The sequence below is a fragment of the Gouania willdenowi genome, chromosome 1, assembly GCF_900634775.1.
Source record: "Gouania willdenowi chromosome 1, fGouWil2.1, whole genome shotgun sequence".
In the NCBI taxonomy this organism is placed as follows: Eukaryota; Metazoa; Chordata; class Actinopteri; order Blenniiformes; family Gobiesocidae; genus Gouania; species Gouania willdenowi.
In genome coordinates, this window is record NC_041044.1 from 10,892,755 (window position 1) to 10,913,757 (window position 21,003).

General features: G+C 40.8%; 1 protein-coding gene and 1 long non-coding RNA gene across 5 annotated transcripts in view; both read left to right on the top strand.

Annotated features, from left to right (window-relative positions):
* Positions 1-1,701: 1,701 nt before the first annotated feature.
* Positions 1,702-3,654, top strand: LOC114462134 (uncharacterized). Its single transcript, XR_003673917.1, has 3 exons — positions 1,702-2,241; positions 2,368-2,444; positions 3,531-3,654. It is a non-coding gene; the product is annotated as an uncharacterized LOC114462134 (long non-coding RNA).
* An 11,563-nt stretch (positions 3,655-15,217) lies between these two features.
* The window catches only part of LOC114467062 (lysophosphatidic acid receptor 2-like), a 31,787-nt gene continuing 26,001 nt past the window's right edge, over positions 15,218-21,003 (top strand). For 2 of the 4 annotated variants that reach the window (XM_028453067.1, XM_028453075.1), the window contains exon 1: positions 15,219-15,578. The gene's annotated coding sequence lies outside the window, so the exon portion shown is untranslated. Of the gene's footprint in view, positions 15,579-21,003 lie in introns of all 4 variants that reach the window. The other 2 variants (XM_028453084.1, XM_028453093.1) reach the window with 2 other exon arrangements.

The following is a 21,003-nucleotide window of genomic DNA, read 5'->3' on the forward strand; positions in this document are numbered from 1 at the left end:
AGATGCTAGAGTTCGTTAAAGCTTACTCATGGGAGGCTATAAAAATTGATTTGCTCCAAAAATTAAAAACTGCTTGGTTAATTTCAAAAATGGAGATAAAACTTAAAGTTAGTCATTGTGGGAGTGGCTGGTAGCCACTTCCTGACTGGAGAGAAGTTCAATCAATATCTCAAAAATTCAGCATCACTAAACTGAATAACATCTAACTGTTAAGTCAGATGCAAAGAGGAGGACTAGAGAGAGGTAAGAGCAAGACGTAAGAGTGAGACGTAAGATAGGGAGTAAGAGGGGGAGCGAGGCCTTTTATAAACATGTCAAGAGGTTATCTGATTGGTCAAAACACATCTGCAGTGTGGGAATGAGTGAAACCTGATTGGCTGGCAGAAAGAAGCGGGAGGCTTAACTTTCCTGTAAAGAAGACAAAATGGTGGGGCTATCCCCCATGTGCTTCTTAAACAAAGAGTCATAAAACTAGATAGGGTGTTACCATGTTAGGTCTAAAATGGAGCATGGGTGTGTGCCAATTGCATGAACCCTTGAAAAATGACTTTCAATTGATTATCCCTTAAATGACTGATTTGAATTATTTCTAGCTTTAAGCATAACAAAGGAGGACAAATACACTTGTGATCAATGATCATGGAATATGAAGTTATAAACATTTCCCTTGAAATGTGATTGCATTAGTGCTTAAATATGTCAGATGGAGGCACACGATGAGTCTCTTTCCTGTAGACAAATGGTTAAAATCGAGGTCCCATGTCTGAAATTCGTTTAAATCACAGTTCTGCCTTTAAAGCATCAGATGGTGTATAGGTTTTATTTTTATTTCTTCCTTTTTAATCTTCATGTTGAAGAGGATGTCTCTGGTGTAGGGTGTCAGGTTACATCCCTGTTATCTCTGTGGGGTGTCTGTTCTTTGGGGAGGATGGGTGTCAGCAAAGAGTCTGCAGGAAGAAGGGCTGGGATTTGAAGAAATGTTCCTTGGTCCATTTTTCCATTGTCTGTTTTGAGTCATAAAAGTGTAATAAAATTCCAAACGTGCGACAGTGTTTTTACCGCCTTTTGACCATCGACCAGGGTTCCTACACCAGTCAAGAATAATTGTCAGTATAATTTGAATAAGTTTCTATATTCAATACATGTGTAAATAGGTTTAAAAGGATTTACATTGCATTGTATATAGGAATACATAGGATGGATTCTATATTTTCTATTATGTTCTATATTATGATACTGATATTGGTTATTGAGACCCAAAGCAAATAGAATATAATATAAACTAGAGAGAAGGGTTGGGACTAAATAGTTTTTTCTTTTTTCTTTAACTCCCTCCTCCTTTAGGTTTCAAACATGTCAATTTGTGTATGATAAGTATTCTAACTTCCTGTCTTGTCTGTTAGTTTATATATTTACCCACAATAAACAACAATCTTGAATCTTTACTGTTGGATTTTGTTATTTTCTACTACAGACACGTTACTTATTTTTTTTTTTTTTCTTTTCATACATCTTGTGAAGATGACTGCTCATCACACAGCTGCTTCATATCCTCAATGGCTCCATGCCCTATCTGTAGCCAACTCTACCCGACAGGGACCCTGGAGATCCATGCAACCCTCTGTGGGGAGAGGTAGTCTTTTAAAGATATTTTTTTTCTTTTCATTGTATATAAAGAGATTGGCTAAGTCATGGCAGATCTTGTCAAAACCAACTAGCTCTTGCCTCTTTTTTTTTGAAAGTTGCCATGATGTGAATTATCATGTGGCAAGTACGTCCTCGGCAAGCACGTCCTCGGCGAGCGCGTCCTCGGCGAGCGCATCCTTTGCCAGCATGTCTTTGGCGAGCGCATCCTTTGCAGGCACGTCCTCGACTTCATCACCACTGGATAAGTTGGTAATTAACTAATCCTTATATTCTTATCACGCCCAGACTATTTTTAATTTAGTTTTATATGTTCCACCCTCAATTCGCGGAACGTATTTGTCATTTGCATTTATTGTGATTTCTTTTCACAAGTTTATGAAAAGCAAGATTTGGTTGTGAGTACATGGTATATTTGCAGACTGGCAGATTCACTGAGAGCAGTAAAGCTTTTCTGAGCTGTTGCAGAGGAACAGCAGTTTCAAGGAGAACCATTTCACAATTGACTTGCGGACAGACCAGGACAGGTCTTACATGAGTTTCTACAAAAGAAGCAAAATGTTTATTGGGCCGCACCACTAAGTTGCAGACTTGAAGGTAAAAGCTTTATTATTTTGAAAGGATTGCGTTTACTTGTGATGAACCTTGTTTTGTTTTTTTTCCAACATAATAATACTGCTGTGACACTTCAATAATAAAAAAATATATATATTTTTTTTACAGGGGATGCTGCAGTAGGGCTTGGTGTCATTCGGCATCAGTAATGTTGAAATTAAGAACAGGATTTCACATTAATCTTGGTGAGTGCTGTATCATGCTTACATTTAGTAATTGTTAATTTTGCTAATATGAAATCAGTTTTCAGTATATTGATAATTCACCAAAGCTATATTATGTCCCCTTCACTGCTTGTACAATTTATTAAGGGTTGTTCAATGATCACTACCGACCAGCCTCTCTCAAAGAGTCCTCTTGTGGCCCCTTGTTTTCAGTTGGATATTTTGGCAAATACATAAAAAAAATAGTAAAATTTTTTTTCTTATCTTTTTTAAACTGTTTACAATCAAATCCAAAACTATATAATTGTATTTGGCAATTGAAGATTAGAATAGAACTCCTCTTAGGATATTATTGCAGCACTAATGAGTTGACACATATGTGATCTCATAGGAGCAATGTCAAGGATGTGCAGTCAACCTTTTTGGTGCCAAAGTTTCAAGGTCAAAGTCGCGTCAAAAACCAAAATTTTCCATATCTTTAGAAATATTTATCGTAAGTTCAATGCTTACATTTGTGAAAAGCTCAATAAAAAGTAAAAGCAAATAACTCTAATATACAAAGTTTATACTGCCTTATATATATATATACACACACACTGTATATATATATATATATATATATATATATTTACCCTATAACTGCAACAAATTGAGATACAGTGCTCAGACTAGTACCACTGAAATAACATTTCCTTTCAATGTGTGACCTTGACTGAAGGTCAAGGTCAGCCTTTTGTTTTTCCTGCATTATTATTTTCAATTTAATTAGTAAAAAAAACAACATTAAGGGACATTACTCACCAACAAAATACACATAAGATGTCTCACATGAACAGTTTTTACAAATTTGAAATGTGTACTTTTAACCAGTTTGATATTGATTTTTTTCCCACAAATTTTGCAAATTAAATTTTCAGTTACCAAATACGTATTTGCTTTGCGAATACAGGTCTTGCATAGTTTCAAATTGTGTTTTTCTTTTATTGGTTTAGTAGTCCTTGGACTGAAAAAGTTTGAGGAACACTGCTATAGATTTTATTGTTGTCTAATTTGCAATGAACACTATGCATGTTTACGAGTGAATAAGTCCAAGTTTCTTCCTTGTAGATGATCCTTGATCAGATCAGATGGCCCGAGCTGAATGGTAGCCTTGATTCTGATGATGAGGACGACTTCTCAGTTGAAACAGTCATGAAGATCATGGGGTTCTTGAGGAGCTTCATTGAACAGGGTGTGTTTTTAAAAATGCTTCACCTAAACACCATTAATTTTTCTAGTCTCCACTTTTTGGATTATGAGGATTCATCTCATAGGTCTGTTCTATTTCTCAACAGCCACTTCGTAGCGTCTAAAAAAACTCCTGCAGTTCTGGGTTGGTTGGGAGGTTCCCCACAAAGAGCTGATTGTGAGGGTGTCCAGTGGTGTTCTGCCAAGGGCAATAACATGTTTTGAGACTCTGAAGTTGCCAGATCATTATTCCAGTTTTGGAGATTTTGAGTGTGACATGGTCTCTGCAATCAATACCTGTCACACAGGGTTTGGTCTGGTTTAAACTAAACTAAATTGAAACACAGTTCTTGTTCTTCCTGAGTGTTGTTGCAAACACTACTGTTGAATGTGTAAGCTTTGAGTGCTTTAATTTGGTTGCCTTGTTTAAGTAACAGAACAGTTTTTTAAAAAGTCTGTAATGTAATTAAACATTTGATTAGTATCATGCTTCAGTTTTCTTGTTATCTCACTCATATTTATCATTCCGACAACTATAATTTAAAAGGTTTGCATCTGTCACATGTCAGGAAACAGAAGAGGAACACAGTTGTCATAATCTTCACTTCTTGTGACACAAATAGACTAGATGTTTTTTGTGACGTTTTATTTTCTTTGTAGAAAAATCCCATTGACTAAACTAACGGTTTCAAACTGTGCACAGAACACAAGTGCGTCTTATAAAGAGGCAGGCACATATATCAGACTTTTGAACAACAAACATTAATTCTGTTATTTTCTATATAAAGTATCTATATATTTTTAGCAATAGCAACTACAGAAGAGGAAGCTTTACAGTTACCAGCCCACAGATGTGGGTGTTATTTACAAAGTTCTAATGATTTAAACTGCACATATTCAAGTGTGGCATTGTAAATGTCCATCCCATGACATGCTGAGGGAGCGAGAGGATTGATTGCTCTTAGGTTCTCCATGTCTTGCTCATCCAGGCCACTCTCGACAAATAGGTCATGGACACCAGCATTCCACTGGACTCCCATTCAATATTGGGTATGTACAGTTCCTACAGAAACAAATGACAATGTAAATATTTGCAAATCATCTTATATTTATACTTGAAAGCAACACCTGACATAAAATCTTGTAAAATTGTCTGCTTGTCAAAGAGTAATAATGTTAACTAAAAGTGCAGATATAAATTCAGATACTATAGTCAAAAATATGCAATTCATCACAACTGCACACATCAATTTCATGTCAAACTTGTGTGTTGTCTTATTATAGTCTGTTAAATAATAATTGGGAAGTAAGGGGGTAAAGATCCAAGTCCATATCCACAACAGTTCTCAGAGTCCTCTCAGATAGTACCAGTGTTGGGAATGTTACTTTAAAAAGTAATTAGTTATAGTTACTCACTACTTGTTCCAAAAAGTAGCTGAGTTAGTAATTGAATTATCTATAATAAAAGTAACTCATTACCAAGTAAAGTAACTATTTGCGTTACTGTTAAAAAAAATAAGTTGCTTAATGTCCAAGAATTCAGATTTTTTAGATGCGTGCGTCGTGAGGTGCTTCATTAAATTCAAGTTGCTTACAACGGATGTCGACAAAGTCTTCACTCCTGGATATAATTTACATTTCACATGCACGTTCTTGCCTTTGACCACAATTAATTTAAAGTCGTGTTTGTATGCCAACTTTTCATCAGACTGCTCCACGCTCGCCATCTCTGCTGCTTCATCAAATCTGTAGTGTGTGTGTGTGTGCGCTGGCACATGAGTAAAAACACTGGCTCTGATTGGCTACCATGGAATATGACACCGCCTTAGCCAATCATAATCGCTCACCTTGTTTTTAACCCACCTCCTCACTACAGCTGTGTAAGAAGCCAGGGATGCTTTCGGATCACAGTTTATTCAATCAATGCATGTAACGCACCGCATTTAACTTTCAGTAACAATAACAGCGTTGTAACGGCGTAAAAAGTAATTAGTTAGATTATCTCGTTACTGAAAAACAAACGCTGTTACCTAACGCTGTTATTTTAAATGCCGTTATTCCAAACACTGGATAGCACTTGCCTTAGCCTAAACATTCCTAGCAAGGAGTCTGCTTAAATATGATTTAGGAAGTTTCATGAGGTCGAGTAAGCAGAGTAGAGAACTTTATCTTATTGAGAAGGTGTGGTTGTTCCCATTGTTAGGTATGACGCAGTCTGGTAAAAGCTGTGATCGGTTGTAAAAAAGAGAGAGAAAAAAATGCGCTACTGGTTACGAGTGGTAAAATAACATTATCATATAACTTAATCTGCATTAAGAAATGCGTAATCATTAAATTAATCTTATGTTGTGACGATGAAATTAAATTAAGTTGGACAAAGCCTCGTTCATGTGCCAATTATTATAGTGATTTCCTTATTGTTCACTATGATTTAATTTACCCAAAGTGTGGCGTAGGGCAGGTGGGGTCTTGATCCCGAAGGAGAAAGATGCAAAGAACATCAGCCAGTTCCGCCCAATCTCCCTATTTAATGTGGAGGGTAAAGTGTTCTTCAGCGTCATTGCACAGAGGATGGCGAGGACCTACAAGGAAATGAGTACATTGATACAAATGTACAGAAGGCAGGGGTATCAGGCTTCTCTGGCTGCCTGGAACACTCTAGCATGATCTAGCACCAGATCCAAGTGGCAAAGCTGGAGAAAAAGGATCTCCGTGTCATCTTCCTGGATCTCGCTAACGCCTTTGGCTTTGTGCCCCATGAACTGCTTTGGACTGCTTTCAGGTTCTTCCATATCCCTAACACCATCACAACTGTAGTTAAAGGCTACTTTGAAGAATTACAGTTCTGCTTCTCAACCCCTGAGTTCACCACCTCATGGCAGTGCCTGGAAGTAGGCATCATGGCCGGATGCACCGGCTCTCCTCTGGCGTTCACCATGGCGATGGAGATCATCATTCGAGCCTCAAAATGGGTTGTAGGTGGACAGCGGGTCGGCACTTGTCTGCGCCTTCCACCCCTCAGAGCCTACATGGATGACATCACCACCCTGACCACCACCATCCCATGCACCAAGAGGTTGCTCAGGAAACTGGAGGAGAACATCAGTTGGGCCCGTATGAAGATCAAGCCATCTAAGTCACGCAGCATCTCAGTGGTGAAAGGAGTGCTTGCTGACTTGAAGTTTTTCATTGGTGATGATCCAATCCCCACAGTATCTGAACAGCCAATCAAAAGCCTCGGAAGGTGCTACGTTGCGAGCCTGAAGGACAGGTACCAGGTGCAACAGCTGCGCAAGGACATCAGCGCTGGCCTACAATCCATTGATCATACCTTTGTCGGTGAAGGGGTGAAAGCAACCAGGAGCAGCTCTGCACTGTCAGAGAGAGGCCAGCTGTGCTAAATACGTGACTGGACAATGCTGATAGATATTGGCCAACAACTGGTGTTTCCTGCAGAGATCGCTATCACCACCTTAAGACCTGATCTGATGCTCTGGTCCCACTCCCTAAAGAAGGTTTACATCATCAAGCGCACCGTACCCTTGCATATGAGCGAAAACACCTGCACTATGCCGAATGAGCTACAGAAGCACAACATCTGGAACTTCTGTATTCCAACATCTGGAATACAGAAGTCTGCCCATTGGAGGTTGGATGCAGAGGGTTTGTGGTAACATCTACCACCAAACTACTCAGAGACCTGGGAGTCAGGGGCCACAGCCAGCGCGCAGCCATCAAAGCTGCATCAGAGTCAGCAGAGAGAAGCAGCCAGTGGCTCTGGCTGAAGAGGAATGATACCTCTTGGGCCCCCAAATAGTGGGCTGGGGTATGCGGTCGGCTCAGGCTTATCTCAATGGACAGGGCACCCATGCAGTACGTGGGCCTGGGATTCAAGCCATGGGCTGATCACCCTGTGGCTGGCCGCCTCTGGGGAGGGTGTATAGTGAATGGCAGAAACACCCTATAATCCGGAAGAACACTACTGATGATACATCCTAGGCCCTTGCTTGCCCTGTGGGGGGTGTCTTGTTCCCTGAGTCGGGCCCTTTTATCAACTTTTGTACGTGCTCGCACAAAGAGGATATTAACATCTTGTCCTGTGTTTTGGAATCTGGCAGAATGAGCAAAACAACAAAAGAAATGGAGAAAAAATAAGTAGAAAGTCCACTGGACAGAGGAGCAGAAACTGGGTTTGAGATTCACTAAATAAAGAGGAGACAGACTGGGAGCTCATTGCCCAGTAGATCAATGCATCTCTTCTTGTGCACAAACGAGGAGTGTCAGAAGCATTGTTACAAGCTGTAAGACAGAGCGGAGATGCAGACGTGAGTGCCTGGAATGAGTTAGCATCCAGTGGAAAGTGAACATATCTTTCCATCATCCATTCATTCATTTTCAGACATGCTTGCTCCTTTTGGGGAGTATGAGGGCTGACCCTGCCCACACATTGGAGAGCTGTCACTCATTCAGCTCCAGGGTGTAACTTCCAGGCTCCACCCCTCTGGCAGGCCAAGAGGGGAGATCTGGGATTTCAATTTAAGTTGATATTATTTACAGTTTGTACATAATTTGCTAATATTATTATTTGTCCATGTAATTTACTTGCTAAATCTTATTTGTTTATTATTTAAATTTAGCTAATTTACTTAACAATTTATGTATCTAATTATGTCTGTAATGTGTCAGTCCAGTCCCCCCCTTCACGTTTGGTCTGATCAGCCAGCTTAAATGTTCCCCCTGTGTGTCATTTGGGAGGTCTGTTGGGTTGTGTCATGTTCAGTGGGAGTTCAGTTTGTTCCTTCTGTTAACATTTTGTTATTTTGGCCTCATTTATTTGTGAATTTTTGACTATTTTTTGGCTAAATAAAAGCCATAACCTTGAATTGCTTTGGTATGTTTCCTACTTTGACCCTTGATCCCTGACAGGGAGTATACAAATCACAGAACATTTTGAGACTGTCAAAGTGCTATAATGGTCTGACACTACTAACAGAGCCAAGTTTGCTACACTGTTGCATTTTCCTCATAGCGAGGTGTTGTGATGAGGTGTTATGTTACTATGCATTGTGAGAAAAGTCCGCTCATCCCTGACGCAGACATGCAAACACCAAAGACATGAAAAAAGATAACAAAAAAATCCATTGTAGGGGGTCTGGGGGGGATCTTCCCCTTGAGAAATTGATCTTGAACACTCTGAAGAGTACAATAGAGCAAAGTACACTGTTTTCTTCAAGCACAAAAAAACATGTATTCACGCCACTCAAGTTGTCGTTTGTGAAAAACACAATATATATGAAGAATTGGGACGTTAAAGTACAAGTACCAAACATTTGTACAGTTATTCGCATTGTTACTCAACACCACTGCTGCTGAGCTACTGGCTTTATAGTCATTTTAAAAGTTATCATGTGCTTTGTTTCTGGACAAGCCTCTCTTGCTTTCTTTGTTGATCCATGAGCTTTTTACCAGACACTCTCTTTCTGCACTGTTTTTGCTTTGTTCTCAGCTGCACTGCACTCATCATAGGGTGAAATAACTGTCAAAATAAAAGTGTAATTTAAAACCATGTGTAAGACCCAATTAAAAGGTAGCTATAGATTGTACTGACATGTATTATTCTGACTGCTCCTTTTTATTGATTTACAATATGTCATATGAAGATGTATGAAAGCAGCATTATGTCATCCAATGTCAATTGTTTACTGAATCAGATTAGGTTTAAGTTTTGATGAACTTTATTCAAATGATCCTGGTGATAATATTCCAGATGATTAGACAAAAATAGACACAAGATGCATCAGTTATTTCACCACTAGGGGCCTGAATATTAGAAGCTATCAAGTTATCATGAATGTGCGATGTTTCAGACTTTACAATCTCTGGTATCGATGGTCTCGTCCACAAAAACACAACTTGTTCTCACAAATCTTCTGTAGCTCTGATGAGATGCTGTTCATATTAAACATTGTGAGCAGGTGAAGCTGACGGAGGCTGCTGAGCCCTTCCCTCCCCGTTTGTAGCTTCACCAGAAACGGTGTAGCTTCAGAGACACAAAAGTTAAGTGGGAACTACTCGGCTCTGTATTTAGGATGCGTGACAAGTTGCATAGATTTTTTGGCACTTTAGTCGGTGTTGCAGGTGGCCGATTCAACGTGTTTAGCTCTGTAGCGGGAGGGGTGCGGGACGGGCAAATGAATGAATGGCCCCTTCATGATGACGGCATTTACTTCCCATTATGTCACTTTTAGCGTTGAACATTGGTTTAAATTTTTATTGGTCGATTAAATGATTCCTTCCCCATAGAAAAAACTCATTGGATATATACGATTCACGTGAATGGCCTATTTCGAGTTCAAAATGGCGAATTTTGCCGAAAAGCGACTGATTTGCATGTGTGCTGATGAAATCAACCATAAACACTATCCCTGCACGAGCTAGCCAGTAGTTTGTCAACAAATCACCGTAATACATATAAAAAGTCCACCAACTCTTTTAAGGCCTACGGTGCTTTGTAAATTCCTTTTATCTTACCAAGGAAAAATTCTAATAAATATCTTATAATCGTAGGAAATCTAAGACTTTTTTAAGAATGATGTCATTAAGAGCTACTTTTTGCCTTAGGATTCCTCATGAATACGGGTTTAATTAGTTTAATTTAATATGTTTAACTAGTTGGAAACAATTGCTAACGCTAAGTACAATGCCGTTTGATAAACTCTACCTATGATTGTGTACACTTTTCCCAGCGATGAAGCTCCTATTTCCAGTTCAACGAACACAGGACATTAGCCATGCTACGTCGACATTCTCTACTCCTTGATCAGCTCTAACTCTGAAAAAGTGTAAGGGGAAAACAGTCATGGAACTTTACGGGCTTAATGGATTTCATTTCATGGAACAAAGAATTGATATCATCAACAAATAATTCAAACCGTTGTATTTTGAGTGGCAAAATTAGTCAGTAGTGGCTTTGTTGACAAATGTGGACATAATTAAATGAGCTGAACCCAGATAGCTATATAGCATCACATTTTAAAATGAAGAACCTCAATGTCAAGTTCATTGTTTGGTGGCAGTCTTCATAATTATTGTGAAGTTTTAAGTGACTGCTTATCGGGCCGTGGCTGGCGAGGTGGCCCTGCTTGGGCGGTTAATGGCTTTTTCTCTCGTCGTGGGGGGCGTTGTATCGTGGCGCCGTTCGGGCCTGTGTTGGCCCTGATGTGGGGGCGGGCTTCTCTCCTGCTCGGCCACTCCCTGTTGCGGCGTAGTGAGCCACTTTGGGCCGGCGTGCGGCGGGGGTCGCCCCCTGGCCTGCTGGGGAATGTGGCTGGTGCCCGGGGGGGTGGGGGACGCCGCCGTGCTCTGTGGGGCTGGCTTGGTTTGGGGGGTGCCGCGGGGTGAGTCTCCGGCTGTGCTGCTCGGCGTATCCCTGGGGCCCGTGGTACCGTGTGCCCGTCTGTGCCATCTACCCTCTCCGGTGGCCCACCATGCGGACGGGCCAGGCTCACACCAGACAGGCCTCCTACATGGACACTTCACTTCACTGCCAGCTGGTCTGGCTTACTCACTCGTTGCACCACACGCCCATACTGGGGCTGTGCGGTCCTGCTGGACTGTGGCCAGTTTGTGGGCTGGGATGGGGGGGCACCTCCCGGGGGGCTTCGTCCGGGGGCTCGCCCTTGGTGGTTCCCGGTCCCGGGGGAAGGGTGCTCTTGGGGTTCTGCGGACTTGGCAGGCTGGCTGGGCTGGTCCTGGTGGGGGTCTTTTGGGGCGGGTGGCGCGGACCGTGCCCTTGCATACCTGTGGGTGCGGCATGGGATGGCCCCTGCTTGGGCGGTTTTTGCACATACTGTACATTGGTCTACGATGCACTGGCATGTCTTGGGCTGTGGGATAAACTCGTACTGGGCTTAACCTTAGACACGTTGATCCCAAATACCTTTCCTAGGTATTATCACTCAGTCCTTCCCTCTGTCCACAGCCACCTCCATTATACCTACAGTTGTGTGCGAAAGTCAGGGCACCCCTTTAAAAACAGCATATTTTATATATTTAAAAAGTTATATTCATATTTACTGTCTCTCTGGTATATTGCAAAAAAGACAATATTGTCAGGAAACATTAATGCATAGTTACATTTTATTTTATAAATTGAACAAAATTACAAAAATGAAAAACATAATTTTGGCATGTGCAAAAGTCGGGGCACCCTACAGCATCAGTACCTTCAGTACTTAGTAACACCCCCTCTGGCAGATATCACAGCTTGTAAATGCTTCTTATAGCCAACAACAAGTCTCTGGATTCTATTATTTGGGATTTTTCCCCATTCTTCCTTGCAAAAGGCTTCCAGTTCTGCAATATTCCTAGGACGTCTTGCATGCACAGCTCTTTTAAGATCTACCCACAGATTTTCGATAATGTTTAAGTCGGGAGACTGTGAAGGCCATTCCAAAACCTTCAGCTTGCGTTTCTTGAAGTAGTCCATGGTGGATTTGGAGGTATGTTTAGGATCATTATCCTGTTGTAGAAGCCATCCTCTTTTCAGCTTTAGCTTTTTTACAGATGCTGTGATATTTGCCTCCAGAATTTGCTGGTATTTAATTGACTCCATTCTTCCCTCCACCCGAGCAATGTTTCCTGTCCCACTGGCTGCAACACAACCCCAAAGCATGATGGATCCACCCCCATATTTAACAGTTGGCAACGTGTTCTTTTCATGAAATGCTGCTCCTTTTTTTCTCCAAACATACCTTTGCTTATTGTGGCCAAAGAGTTCTATTTTAACTTCATCAGTCCACAGCACTTGTTTCCAAAAGTCATCAGGCTTCTGTAGATGTTCTGTTGCATATTTTTGACGTTGTATTTTATGATGAGGTCGTAGATAAGGTGTTTTTCTACATACTCTTCCATGAAGGTCTTGTTTGTGCAAGTATCGGCGCACAGTGGAAGGGTGCACCACCACTCCTGAGTCTGCTAAATCTTCCTGGAGGTCTTTTGAAGTCAAATGTGGGTTTTGGTTTACCTTTCTGACCAGACTACGAGCTGTTCTCTCCGAGAGTTTCCTTGGTCTTCCAGATCTCTTCTTGACCTCCACAGTTCCCCTCACCTGCCATCTCTTAATTATGCCTCGCACTGTGGAAACTGCAGGCTGAAAACGCTTTGCTATCTTCTTGTAGCCCTCCCCGGCATTGTGGGCATCAATTACTTTCATTTTTTCTGTCTTACACAGCTTCTTAGAGGAACCCATGGTTGCTGAGTGTTTGTACAAGGTTTGTGGAGTCGCCGTATTTAAGAAACCCTCAAATTGGCACCAGCTGGCACTCCCTAATGACAATTGTTGACACATGCTTCAGGACCAATGAGCTGGTAGAGGTCTGAGCTTGTAAAAAGAATCTGACACTTTGAAACTCTCAGGGTGCCCCGACTTTTGCACATGCCAAAATTATGTTTTTCATTTTTGTAATTTTGTTCAATTTATAAAATAAAATGTAACTATGCATTAATGTTTCCTGACAATATTGTCTTTTTTTCACATATACCAGAGAGACAGTAAATATGAATATAACTTTTTAAATATATAAAATATGCTGTTTTTAAAGGGGTGCCCTGACTTTCGCACACAACTGTATGCTTCACACTTGTCACCAGAATGGCTTGAATACACAACACAATATGCACAACTACAACTTCACACCTCACTCTCACTTTAAAATAATCAATTCTTAACCACCCTTTCCATCTCTTACCTTGAGTCTCTCCTTCCTGTCCCCCCTCACCCAGATGTAACGCTGCCCTCTCTTTTTATATCCTCCTATTAACAAAGTGTTTCTTACCCTTCCTTAGGGGTAAAATAAAAAATGTAATTGTGAGAATGAGTTCTTCCTGAGATCCAGAGGTAGTGAGTTCCAGAGCCATAGTGGTTAGGCGGGCTGGGGGAGAAGAGGATCTTAGGGAGCGAGATGGAGTGTAGACGTGGATGAGATCCGTCAGGTAAGGGGAGGCAGTGTGGTAAATGGCCTTAAAAGTTAACAGAAAGATCATGAAGTGGATGCATGAATTGAATGGGGAGCCAATGGAGCTGGTGGAGAACAGGACTGATGTGGGAGATAGAGGGGGTTTTGGTGATGATGCGTAGTGTGGCCACTATGAAAGCAAGAGGCCCTTCGCCAGCTTGTAGCGCTTGGGCCTAAAAAAGTGATCATAGGAAAGGAGACGCTTGTGGTTAGCGACGTTAAACCAGGATCTTTGAGGCAAAAATCTGGACAACATCCAAATTTGTTAGACCCATTTCTTGTCAGGTTGAATTGTTGATAGCAGCAACTCTTAACTAATTTTCTAGTGTGATAATAATAACATAATTCACATCATGCTACTGGTGCATGTGGCATTATTGACCTAATATAATTACATTTAATAGCCTTAGAAAAGTTAGGCTTTATTGGTGGTCTAGATCCATACGAGTTGGCTCCCTCGTCTTGCATCATTGACGACCCAGAGAGTCTTCCGTCTATTATGTATCCAGATATTGTCTTAACTTATAAAGGTTTGGAGGCTGGTGTGTGGATAGAGTAATCAACAACAGATGTGTCGTGAAGGCCAAAGTAAGTAATGCAATAATGGTAAAAGCACATTTGAGCTCTACATTTTAAGAACTGCGTTGCTACAGTAGCAGGCACGGTTATATTGTCAATTTTTCCAGTTCAGTGAGGTTATATTGTTTTTTTTTTCCAATAAGGTAATCAGGTTGCGGGGGTTTGAGGGGGAATTAAGGTATTGTGGACGATGTTTAAAAAAGAAACGCCCTCTCCACATTTTGAGAAAAAAAAAAAAAAAAAAAAAACGCGCATGCACAACACGCCTACGTGTGCGGGAGAGCGTGCACGAGCCCCGTTTTCCTCGTGCACATCTCTGTCTACAAGTTGGTGTGGATATCGGTCATACAAGCTTTCCTTACAAAAGAAGATTTGCACTTTTCCCACTATGTCAGACTCGCCACCGGTAAGTGAAAATCCATTTTCAAAGGACCCGGTCCGCACCAGGCACGAGCACATTGTCTACAATACCTTTAAGGAATTATTTTTTGTTCTCAAATTAATTCACATAATTATCCCCAAATTAAATTAAAAATTGTCACATTTTTAAAGGGATCCTGCAGAGACTGATATTTGTCACTTTTGATTTTGTTTGTGATTATTTTAAAATAATGATGACTCATTTTCATTTATTTATCTTTAAATATTTGTCACTTGTTGACTGGATATTGTGGCCAATTTATATATTTTATGTATAATTTATACGCCAAAGTGCAAACTTGGGGACATTAATGTTGAAATTGCTTGTTTTCCAGCCTAAAATCTGCGGCCCTCTTAAGATCAAACTTCCTTTTTGGCCCCTGAACTAAAATGAGTTTGAGGCCTCTGTTCTAAACCGCTCGAGAGCGCACTTTTGCCTATCTGTCATTCATCTGACAGCCTTTGTGCCATTGGCTGTCCTGCATTTTTTTTTTTTTTTTTTGCAAACAGGGAGCAGCTGAGGGCGGGCCCTGGTCGGCCAGGTCTGTGCCCCGGGGCGGCTCTTCAGCGAGCACAGAGCCGGTTTAGGAGCAGCAGCGGCGGGTGAAAGGCAAACCGAGGAGCCGCACCCTTTCTGAGTCTCGCAGGATTGTGACAGCACAGGTACAAGGCGGAGAATATATAGGAAGCGAGACAAAGGTCGCGGTGACTGTACAGCGCTCCCGATTACATCAGTGGACTCGAAGAATAAAGTGAAGCTGCTCTAGGATAGACATAGACAGGGGTCCTGAAAGGTGTGTGCTTTTTGTTATTGACTTTTTCTTTTCCCCACCTGGTGCTTGATTGGACGTGCGCAGCGGGACATTTGTTGTGGACTTATTTTTTACAAGCCAAGTTTCAGACGTGAGTAAGGGTGAGTTCAACTGTTGCTTGTGTTCTCAGTATCTGGTATTTTAACTAATCAAATTAAGAGTTTAAAGTGTGTTTTGTTGGAGAGTTATGTCTCAGAATGCTTTATGGCTCATGTGCGAGTCTCGACTAGGTGTAGTTGGAAGGGTGGGGGTGCAGTCAGGGCGTCATTACCGCCCTAAAATCTTAATTTTAGGCCCTGTTTTAGTGAAGAAAAAACCGAGTTTCACCATTTTTTTGCTAAAAAAACAATGTAATGGTACTTGCAGACACACAAATTTTAAGCAATGCTCAGCAGCCATGAGAAGAAAAGGACACCTCTGCTTGCGATCAAATGTGGCAGTGTGTAGGTTAAAGTATGCTGTAATTGTTTACTCAAAGTTACAGTTTAGCTGTAACTCTGTGCTGTTCTTCCCAGGCTCTTAACACTGAGAATTACCACATTTTCAGTCATTTATAAATAATAATAATAATAATAATAATAATAAATTATATACTACATACCTGTATATATTTCAGTCTACAAGTCAGAGAATGTGAAATATAGGCTAAGCCCTACATGAGAACGCAACAGATCTCACATTTTAAACTTGTTTTGATATTTATTCTACGGAGAATTGATTTTACATTTGAGGGTGTATTTAATCCAAAATAGTTTTTATCTTCGCTGTAGTCGATCACTGCTCAATAGATCCGGAAATAAAGGAAATAAGATCTGCTTTAATTCTTCAGTTAGTGCTGTGGTTTTCCATTGCATGGTGCATGCTTCTTCTGGGTGATGGTAAGGACTTTGAAGTAATTCTACTGTCAAGGTGTCTTAATTTTATTTACAACTTCTTTTGATTTAATCTGAATGTCAAAAGACATTCCATTTAGCAAAAATTGAGTTTGATTTCTTACGAAGGTAACCAAAGCCTGGGACTGGACCAGAATGCCTCTTTTTTAACCTAAACCTGACTTGCTTCGCATTCACTTTTGAACTGTGTGACACAGAACAATTTATCATATCTGGAAGTGAGAAACCACCACATGCTTTCAGGTTGCTTCGACATTGTTGCCCGAATCAGCTGATTCCTGCCCAAAATGGTAAAAAAAAAAACTGAACCAAAAACACCCATTTAAATTTCATCCTGTACTGACTGCTTAGTATTTTAACTATTGGTGCCGTCAAATGATACATTTTTAAAATCACAATTACCGTAATTTCCGGACTATAAGCTGCTACTTTTTTCTCATGCTTTGAACCCTGTGGCTTGAACAATGACATGGGTAAATTGTGGATTTTTCCCGGTTTTATAAGCTTCATGCCGCCACAAAATTGAGCTCTGTCACATTAGAGCTGGTGGAACAATGAAATTGTTAACATTAAATTGTTCTTGCTCGCACTGAATCTTTCTGATTAGGGTTGGGTATCGGTTGGGTTTTATCCTATACCGGTGCCTACTCTATTTTTTTTAAACGATTCCGGTGCTTAAACTGTGCTTAAACTGGCACTTAAAAAAAAAAACAAAAAAACGCATACACTTTTTTTTTTTTAGAGCTAAACTGAATAGGATATTGCCTTAAATAATATATATACAAGAAACACATGGAAATAATTTTTTAAAAAAAACATTTAAATAATATCAAATAAAACAATATTGTATTAAACCTTATAATACTGGAGATGAATATTGTTATGATTATATTTGTCAATAATCATTAATGGGCTTTGTAAAAAAAAAAAAACTTTATTTCAATATATTTTTTTTAAACTATAGGGAGCCACATCAAAATAGTCAAAGAGCCACATGTTGCCATAAACCCCTTAGCTAGCCAATCTGTTGCATTCCTGTGTGAATGCAAAACTGTGCCTTTTAAAGAATCAGAATTGTTTTTAATGACCATGTACAGTTTTAAGGACAGTACAAGGAATTTGTCTTGGTAGTTGGTGCACAAAACAAACCAAAAAAAAACAAAAACAACGAACAACCCAGAAACAATAATAATAATAATAATAATGATAAATATAAAGGATATATATATATATATATATATATATATATATACACACACACACACACAGTGCAGCAGATAATGTCATCATGGAGGTGGTGATCGGGTTGGGGGGGGGTTCAGTGGGTGACTTGGGGTGTGTTCATGTGGATGGTGGCAGAGGGAAAGAAGCTGTTTTTGTGCCTGGAGGTTCTGGTCCTGATGGACCGAAACCTCCTTCCAGAAGGGAGAGATTGAAACAGTTTATGACCGGGGTGGGAGGGGTCGGCCACAATCTTTCCTGCATGCCTCAAAATCCTGGAGGCGTACAGGTCCTGGAGGGAGGGCAGATTGCAGCCGATGACCTCCTCTGCAGAGTGGATGATGCGCTGCAGTCTGGCCTTGTTCTTGGCCGTAGCTGCAGCGTACCAGATGGTGATGGAGGAGCAGAGGATGGACTGGATGATGGAGCTGTAGAAGTTCACCATCATCTTTGTTGGCAGACTGAACTTCTTCAGCTGCCGCAGGAAGTACATCCTCTGCTGAGCTTTTTTGATAAGGCTCCCACTTGAGGTCCTGAGTGATGATGGTCTCCAGGAAGCAGAAGTACTCCACAGAGCTCACTGTAGAGTCTCCCAGGGTGAGGGGGCTGGGTTCTTCCTGAAGTCTGCTATCATCGCCACTGTCTTTAAAGCGTTGAGCTCCAGGTTGTTCTGGCTGCACCAGGACACCAGCCGGTCTGTCTCCCACCTGTAGTCAGACTCGTCTCCATCAGAGATGAGACCGATGATGGTCGTGTCGTCTGCAAACTTCAGGAGTTTGACCGACTGGTGAGAGGAGGTGCAGCTGTTGGTGTACAGGGAGAAGAGCAGAGGAGAAAGAACACAGCCCTGAGGAGATCCAGTGCTGACGGTCCGGGGAGCAGAGATGGTTTTTCCGAGGTTCACGTGCTGCTTCCTGTCAGACAGGAAGTCTGTGATCCGCTTGCAGGTGGAGTCTGGCACGTTCAGCTGGGAAAGCTTGTCCTGAAGGAGAGCTGGGATTATAGTGTTGAAAGCAGAGCTGAAGTCCACAAACAGGATCCTGGCGTAGGAGCCTGGGGAGTCCAGGTGCTGGAGGATGAAGTGGAGAGCCAGGTTTACAGCATCGTCTACAGACCTGTTGGATCTGTAAGCAAACTGCAGGGGGTCCAGGTGGGGGTCGGTGATGTCCTTGATGTGGGAGAGCATGAGGCGTTCAAAGGACTTCATGACCACAGATGTCAGAGCGACGGGTCTGTAGACATTAAGTCCTGTGATCCTCAGCTTTTTAGGGACAGGAATGATGGTGGAGGCCTTAAAACAGGCTGGTACGGTGCATTTTAAAGCTTAAGTTCAACATTTTGTCTACAAACATGACTTGTTATGAGCTTAACAGAAAGTCAGCAGACACTGAGTTTAAGTATAAGACATAGTTTATATTTTGTTGTCACATGTTGAATGGCAACAGTGTTTGCTAGGAAAGGCTGCTGTCATCATCAGTGATGATGTGCGCCAAAGTAGAAATCCCCATGAGAAATATACGTTTATTGTATTTGAAAGTATTCTTGCATTATTATGACATATTATTGTTACATTAGTTGTAAGTTTGGTAATGTTGACAATATATTGTCAAGCAAAATTTCAGCCTTCTCCTCAAAGGCCCTCCTCAAATATGCAAACAGTTGGACTGGCTTTCTGTCCTATCTATTCCAGATGCAATTTGACATCCACAGGAACTTTTTAGTAGCAATATAAATCTACCTCACCAACACAAGGGTTTCTAGTTCTTATGGCCAGAGTTGTGTCTTCAATAAAGTCTTCTGCAGTACTGACACCTTTCCCTGGTTCACCATGATTTTCTTTAGGAATGTAAACAGTGAGGCTCCATTGATACTTTTCAAAGTAGCCATACATGACAATACTACATCCTGTCAGCATGCATAGAATGAGCTGGGAGACCTTTGGTTCCTGGTTTTGCAGCAGCAACACCTTTCTTCTTTAGACACTTGAAAAACGCCCCTTTTTAAATATCTCTATGAATTCAAAATCTCAGTTTACAGGTTTTCAAGAAGCACTGTCAACCTCTTCTTGCCTTGAAGTACCTGTACTTAATATTTGCCATGATTACAAGATGTTCTTTAATTCAGAATTAATTATTCTAAATTTAATTATTTGGAATTAGTGTTTACATGGAAAGTAATTCCGAATTGAGGTTTACATGGAAAACAGGTTTACTCGGCTTTATTCAATTCCGCTTTAGGTCTGACAATTGACAAGTCGAGCATTAGCAGAACAACTGTAATTTACGTGCAGTGATGTTGCTTGGTACGCGTCCTGCGTCCCTGACGCATAAAAATCTAAAAGGACGCAGTAAATTCACTATCCATGCGTCCCAGGGATGCACCTCATTATTCCCATGAAAAACGACACATTGTGAAACACAACTTATGTTTAAAATCACAGTAACTAGCAAAAGAAACCTAGCCGTCAGCGGACCCCTTTACGCATTAACTCAGCGCAGACAAGATCCCATTGAGTACATGCTAGTTTAGCCAACTAGACAGTTAACGTGGATTTCATTTCAAAAATGTTTAAGTGCACTGCCCTCCCCCCTGAAAGCTCGGTCCGTTTTTCGTGTATCGCAGCGGAGCTCCGTGAGAACGTGATCAGCGTTAATCATCTTCACCTGCTCAGTGTTTGAACTGTTGTTTCTGGTTAACTAAGAATAACTCAGTCTGTGTTGTTAGTTCTTTTTATTCCAGCCTTTAGGCCGTGCCTTGTAGGTTCACATTCAAAGTCAGCAAGCTACCTCAAGTACAAACGTTTCAATGGGAACTTCCGGTTTACAAAATAAAAGTCCATTGGAGCAACGTTATTCGAATGTTACATTCGAACAACATCTCATCAGAGCTACAGAAGATAGGATAATTTAAATTAGGTTAATTTAAACTAAGTTGATCAGAACTTAATCATTAAACCTGCTCAGATTCAGTAAACCATTGATCCCTGAGAAGAAATTGGGTGGCATTAATCTTTATATGACATATAAATAATTAAAAAGGAGCAGTCAGAATAATCCATGTCACTACAACTTATCTCTACCTTTTAATTGTATCTTACTTTATTTTTCACATACATTTTTGTTTAATTAGGAGTTTTTTTATTTTATTTATTAGTATTTATTTTGTTTTCTGTGGAATTTAGAAAAAAATAAAACAGATTTTATATGGCCCTAGGTCAAAGATACAAACTTCTTAGTAGTGATGTTGCTAGGTACGATACATTGTGATCAACAACTTATGTTTAAAATCACAGTAACTTGCAAAATAAACCTAGCCGTCAGCGGACCCCTTTACGCATTATTTCAGCGCAGACGTGATCCCCTTGAGTACATGCTAGTTTTGCTGCTACAACAACAACTAGCCAGTTAACTAG